The sequence below is a fragment of the Euwallacea similis genome, chromosome 7 (genome assembly GCF_039881205.1).
Source record: "Euwallacea similis isolate ESF13 chromosome 7, ESF131.1, whole genome shotgun sequence".
NCBI classification, from domain to species: Eukaryota; Metazoa; Arthropoda; class Insecta; order Coleoptera; family Curculionidae; genus Euwallacea; species Euwallacea similis.
The window spans coordinates 4,922,628-4,928,627 of record NC_089615.1 but is presented as its reverse complement, the minus strand read 5'-3'; the positions used below and the strand labels follow the sequence as shown (position 1 = coordinate 4,928,627).

General features: G+C 35.4%; 1 protein-coding gene across 2 annotated transcripts in view; it reads left to right on the top strand.

The window, feature by feature from the left end:
• LOC136410078 (pancreatic triacylglycerol lipase-like) overlaps nt 1-6,000 on the top strand; it is a 36,329-nt gene continuing 30,329 nt past the window's right edge. For both annotated transcript variants that reach the window (XM_066392023.1, XM_066392021.1), the window contains exon 1: nt 1-293. The gene's annotated coding sequence lies outside the window, so the exon portion shown is untranslated. The remainder of the gene's footprint in view (nt 294-6,000) is intronic.

Below are 6,000 nucleotides of genomic sequence, written 5' to 3'. Positions count from 1 at the left end.
GTAAATTCTGCATTCGACGAGAGTTCGGAATACCAGTCTCGACACCTGTGTCCACCATTATTTTTCTATTACTACAATTTGACCCTGATGCTCAAACCTACTTTCGGACGATCTGAAGCATATCTGTGCGCCTCATTTCCGGATTTTTGACAATTCCCCGATTCCGGTATATTATGTAACAGCTCTACATTACTACGTTCATGTAACTTCGTGAGTGAAATTTGAATACGCCAGTCAAGTCGCATTTACTAAGAAATGCTATTAATTGGCCATACAGACTCGGATAAGGGCAGGTAAGTTTATTTATACGCAGTAAATAAATTTATTATTTATTGGTATTAATGCACGCGATTTTACTGCGGTTTCTATCTCGAAAAACAAATAGTCGCACGTAGTTTGCTGCAAAAGTGCTTCGTTACGCAAATACTATAGTTGTTCAAGTTTTATTTGCACACCACTGGCTTTCCGCAAAACGAAAAAATATATCTATTCGATTTGCTACAAAAACACTTACGCTATAGATACCTGACGTAACTTCAATTCGAATTTCTGCCTTTTTATTCTGATTTCGTCATACAGTAAAATTAGAAAAAACTCTGCAGGAAATGCTATTTTGCTAGCCGCGTGCCACATTGCAGGACCTCGTGTCGCTCGTACCGTACCTATTACAAAAAAATATGCTTTTCCTAACGATTACTACGTATATCTACCGTTAAGTACTTTGGAAAGATCCAGCGTCATTCTGACACTCGCGACAATGATGAAATTTAAAATTCTCACGAAAGGAACTAAGCCCGTTCTCCTCTAAGTGCTTCTGCAAATTTTCGAGAAGTCCTCTGCATTGTCTTCGCTTAACATCATAAAAGGCCTAATTTACAGAAAAACTCTGCATTCGCCAATTGTCAAGGAAATTTTGAAACACTAATTTGGAAAAAATGTCTGTTAAAGGAAATTTGCTCACATCCTCTGTGAGTGGTAAAATTAAAAATTCTCACAAAAGAAATTGATCCCATTCTATATTTAAGCGCGTTTAAGTAATCCTCTACAGCGTCTTTGCTGAATCGAAGGCCGAAATTTAAGGAAAAATCTTCATTCGCCAATTGTCAAGAAATTTTCGTGATTGCAGGAGGTAATTATGGAATAACTGGTTTTGCCTAGTTGTTATTGTCAGTATGTGCAGGTTTTAATCTTCTTATGAGTAGCCCTAGTCTCTTGCTTAAAATTAGAAATTCCGGCAATCTGTCCAAAGCGTTGAACGCCGCTTCCATCGCTTTCTAATCTGCATATTTTCGTGTACGTATGGTAGACAAGCTTTGAAAGTAATTCAATGCAATGGGAGCAAAAGTGCGGGTTGAATCCTTAGTTAAATCTCTTAGTTAATCTCTTTTTGCTATAGTGGTAACGCTTTACAACTTGTTTTGTGTCATTAATTACCTTTTCTCTCGATCACTTTTTTTCCAATCAGAGGCAAAACAGATCAGTTGGAGCAAACTGGAGAAAAAATCATCGTTTCTTCCTCGTTACTTTTTTACGTACTACGGAACCTCTTTGATTCACAACTTTGAATATCGCTGCGGCAGTAAATCTGCTACTTTTTCGCCTTGTGAAACACATGGCTATTGAAATCGCTAAAATTTGTATTTTAAAAGACGCTTCCCTTAATCCTTCTTCTTTTCCATCTATGGCTTTGAGTCACAGCTATTTTAAATACAAAATCATAGGCGTAGGCAGCTCCATTTACCTGCCGATTTTTATATTCAACAAACATAACAATATAATAGTAATAATAATAATCTTTTTTAATAGATTACCCGCATTCTCATACAAATCATCACGCAAATATCTCTATACTAGATAAGGTCCGAGAAGTAAAAGTAAAAGCGATTGGTACATGTCGCGTGCTGATGGTGGCCAAAATAAAAGCGATAATCATAAACATTTATGGTAATTAGAAATGCAGTGAGGCATGAACATTTTTAAACTGATTCAAGGAAGTAGTGCTAACTTATTACTTAACAAAATAATATGAAGAATTAACGACAATGACCATAACATTAAAGGAAGTCAAGAAATAGGCGAAAGTTCAGTGTCGCTCTCAACGCAGACATTTCATTAATTCATTCAAAATCACTAGTCTGAGGAAGCTTTTTTTATTATCTCATGTCGGCTATAAATTAACGAAATCGAAAACAATGTTAGTTAATTGAGTCGGGCAGCTGCCACGCATACGACATCGGCGGTCACAAATTTATTAACATTCCTGTTTACACTTTTTCTTCTAGATTTTAACATTTCAGTTCGCAAAGAGTTCTGCAAGCATGCGGTTATGAAAGCGTTATGTAAGCCTTCGTTTATGTACCGATTTCCTAGAAAACGGATTCGGATTTATTTGGTCTGTAGGAAATGCTACTTGATCTCTTGAGATTTTCGTTACCGGCTTTATGCCGGGCCGGGTATTCATCAAGTTGATGTAACAACGTCAATAAGTAACGATGAGTAGTGACAATGGACCTAGAAGGAAAAACGATTCGCAAATTAAAGAGGCAGAGAAAGTGATCTCAATGTCTTCAGATTTTACAAATCATGCTTATTGTTGTCTGAGCATGCTCTTACCAACCTTCATTGTAGCTGAACCTTTGTCAGCACAACGTCCAACTATAGCGCACATGTGGTCAGGTAACCGGGGCGTATTCGTCGGTAAATATTTTTATTGTGGTTATCTAGTTCGTTAACACCGTCATCTTCATGGTAAATTATGTTCCAATCACACTATTTTCGTCCTTACCATACCAATGGTTAGGTCAAAATTTTAATGAGTTCAAGATAAAAACACCTGTATACCATAATGTATTTTCCATCGTGCTAAATTGAAGGATAACCCTACGGAAGCGCCCCTAGCACTTGTCTTCGGCTAAAGCAAGACTCTGTAGCCTTCCACTATAACCTTCTAGGTACTGAAGATAGGTACCATCCCCGAATCCTTTAATATTTTCCGTCTTTATCGCAGATTAAGTTAAATGCTTTAGTCGACTCTCAAAATCGGTTTAGGTTAGTTTGAGTTAAACTTAATTCATTATAACATGACTCCTCTTTTAATTGATTATACTGTGACTGCTGAAACTTCTGATGCTGTGATTATATTACGGGATGACCACGAAAAACATTTACATAAAAAAAAGCAGAACAATGTTTATTTTTGAAAAAATATATATAAAACTCATCTAGGGGATACGCCATTCACTTCACGTAGAAAAAATTAGTCCATTTTTTCTAAAATAAAACTGTTAATCAACAAAATTGCAGATAATGGGCATGGGAAAATCCGAGGCAGCTCCTTAAGAAACCTCTTCATTTACCTCGTGCAATTGTGTGGGGTGCGATATCGAGAGAACATGTTATTAATCCTTTTTTTTTAATGGAGTAGCGGTAACAGTCACCTCGAATTGGTATTTGGATATAATCAACGCTTTCTTTTTCCCACAACTGCGGAGGCAAAATTTGTAAAAGAACATATGATTCCAGCAAAACGGGGCTACTGCTCACACAGCAAAAATTTCCATAAATCTGCTGCGGCACTTGTTTCTAGATGACGTGATTTCAAGATTTGGAGATGTCTCCTGGCCTCCGCGGTTTCCTTACCTTAACGTGTGTGATTTTTTTTGCGCGGATATTTGAAAGAGAAAGTATATCAACATAAATCCTGTACTTTTGATGACTTGAAGATGGCGATTCGTAAAGAGATGGCATTAATCACTGAGGAAACACTGGAACGAGTTTGGAGGAGACTCCTGGACAGAATCAAAAACTGCATCAGGGGAGATAGACGTCACCTTTTTGGCCTCACTTTTTTACGTGAAGTGAATGACGTATCCCCACAAAACATGTTAGATAAATTTAATCAAATTTTTTTTCAAAAAAATTAATCTTGTTTTGTTTTTTTTTTTAATTTAAATGTTTTTCGTGGCCACCCTGTATTAACAGTAGCATTTACCATAAGGACAGTTCTCGGAATCCATTAGTATAATGATAAAAGTCAAAGCTGACATGGTACCCATTAAAATTGCATAAAGACCACAAGTAAATTGGAGTAAGCATTGTTATGTCGTCAGCTGATTGAATGCGTTTATCTCATTAATTCCTATGATTGTCGAGGAATCAGAATTACGAAAACAGACAAAGTCGCTTTTCATTTAGGTGCATAGGAAATTTAAAGTTGTTAAATGTCGAATGCGGGCCTTGAAGACTTTTGAAATCTTTGCAAAAATTCTTTTGAAGCCTTTGAAAAGATTTTACAAGCACCATTAGTGCCAACAGCAAACTAATCAACAAATTGCGATATCAACGTGACACCATAAGCCTAGTTAAAACCGCAGTGATCTACAGGAATTGCTTAACTGCAAAACACTTAAAATTCTTCGGTCAGAGTCTTTTGCAGATAATTTTTGTCAACTCGGTAAACGAACTTAGTTAGAAATACGTACGTCGAATGAGATAATGAAGAGTACTTTTACGTGTTTGCTCTTCTATACAAAACTACACGAAAAAGGTGACAACTACCATAATATTTGTTGGTTCTCTCCTACTTTCACAATGTCACCAAATCCACCAGCGGCTAAAGTAGATTATTAGCACTAGTTGATGGTATTATCTTGCCGCACGAAAGGAATAGTTAACTTTCCTCACATCCTCGAGTATCTGGAGCAGCAAGTTCCCATACGAAGGTGAAACCTCTGAAACAACGAAAATAGATAAATTTTACCTATCGCAGGTATGTGAAACCACAATCAATTTCGTTTTTCTCGATTTTTAACCCTTTTAACTTGAAGACTTGAAAATAATGTTTTTTTTTCGAAATGACGAAAGAAGGGAATCAACCAAAAAATGCATCTTTCAAAAATCTGTTATCCGTAATCTTCAAGCAGGGCCCAACTATGCAAACGTGTGTAAACTGGCGAGAATTTTCTTTTACATACAAAAGATCTTGTGGTTTATTTATGGTAACCACTATCAGTATTTTTATGTATTGTTCGTCTACATATAAAGCAAAAAAATGACGAAACAATACTGCCGTTGCTAAACTGTATAAATAGTAAAAGTAAATAACAATCAACAATCAGAATCGAAATATGCATCTTTTTCGTATACTTTCGATGTTCAAAGAAGTTAACTTTCTTTTTGTAACCAGGACTAACGTACTGGCATTAAAAATGCCCGTTTTAGTCGAACACAGTTTACTGTTTTTACAAGGCAAATGAAGTGGATTGTTAGTCAATCTTCCATCTATGGTGGTCAAATCTCTTTCAATGCCATTTATAAACAATTTTGCTTTCTATCTTTATTTATTTTATCGAGTAGGTCAGTTAAGAGGTATTTTTCGTCTTCGCAGATTTCCTTCAATTCCGGATGTAGACCAAACTGGTGTCGGGACACACCCTTTTGTTGAAGTGATTGTATATGCCAAAATTAAAAATAAACCTTCAAATAACTTTTACGTTCGATAATAATTATTGATCGCATCTCTCGAAATCGCAAGTCGGGTATGAATTCTGCCCCAGTTATCGTTTACTTTCCATTTCAAATTATTAAATTTCGCTTATATTCTACCCACGCCACATACTACCAATGAGAGTGATAATTTTTAATTGTAGTTGGTTCGTATTATTTCACTTTCGTGAAGAAATACAAAGAATTCCCTCACAAGAGTTTCAAAATGAATATACATATGATGCAAAATAAGTGTGCAGGTACTTTATAAGAAAATTCTTTAGATTTGAGCAAATTTCAATAACCTATTGTTTTTTCTAAGAAACATAAATATTCACTAATTACGCAAGGAAAAGCATAACGACTTATGAAAAAAAACCTTTATTCTAATTTAAAAATTTAAAAAAACCTTTAAATTCTTCTGTCAAAAATAAATATTCTAAAAAAAGAGCAGTCTTTTTTAAAAAGTTAGAGAGAACGAAGAGGAAGGTATTAAAATTAAAAAAAAAAAAACAA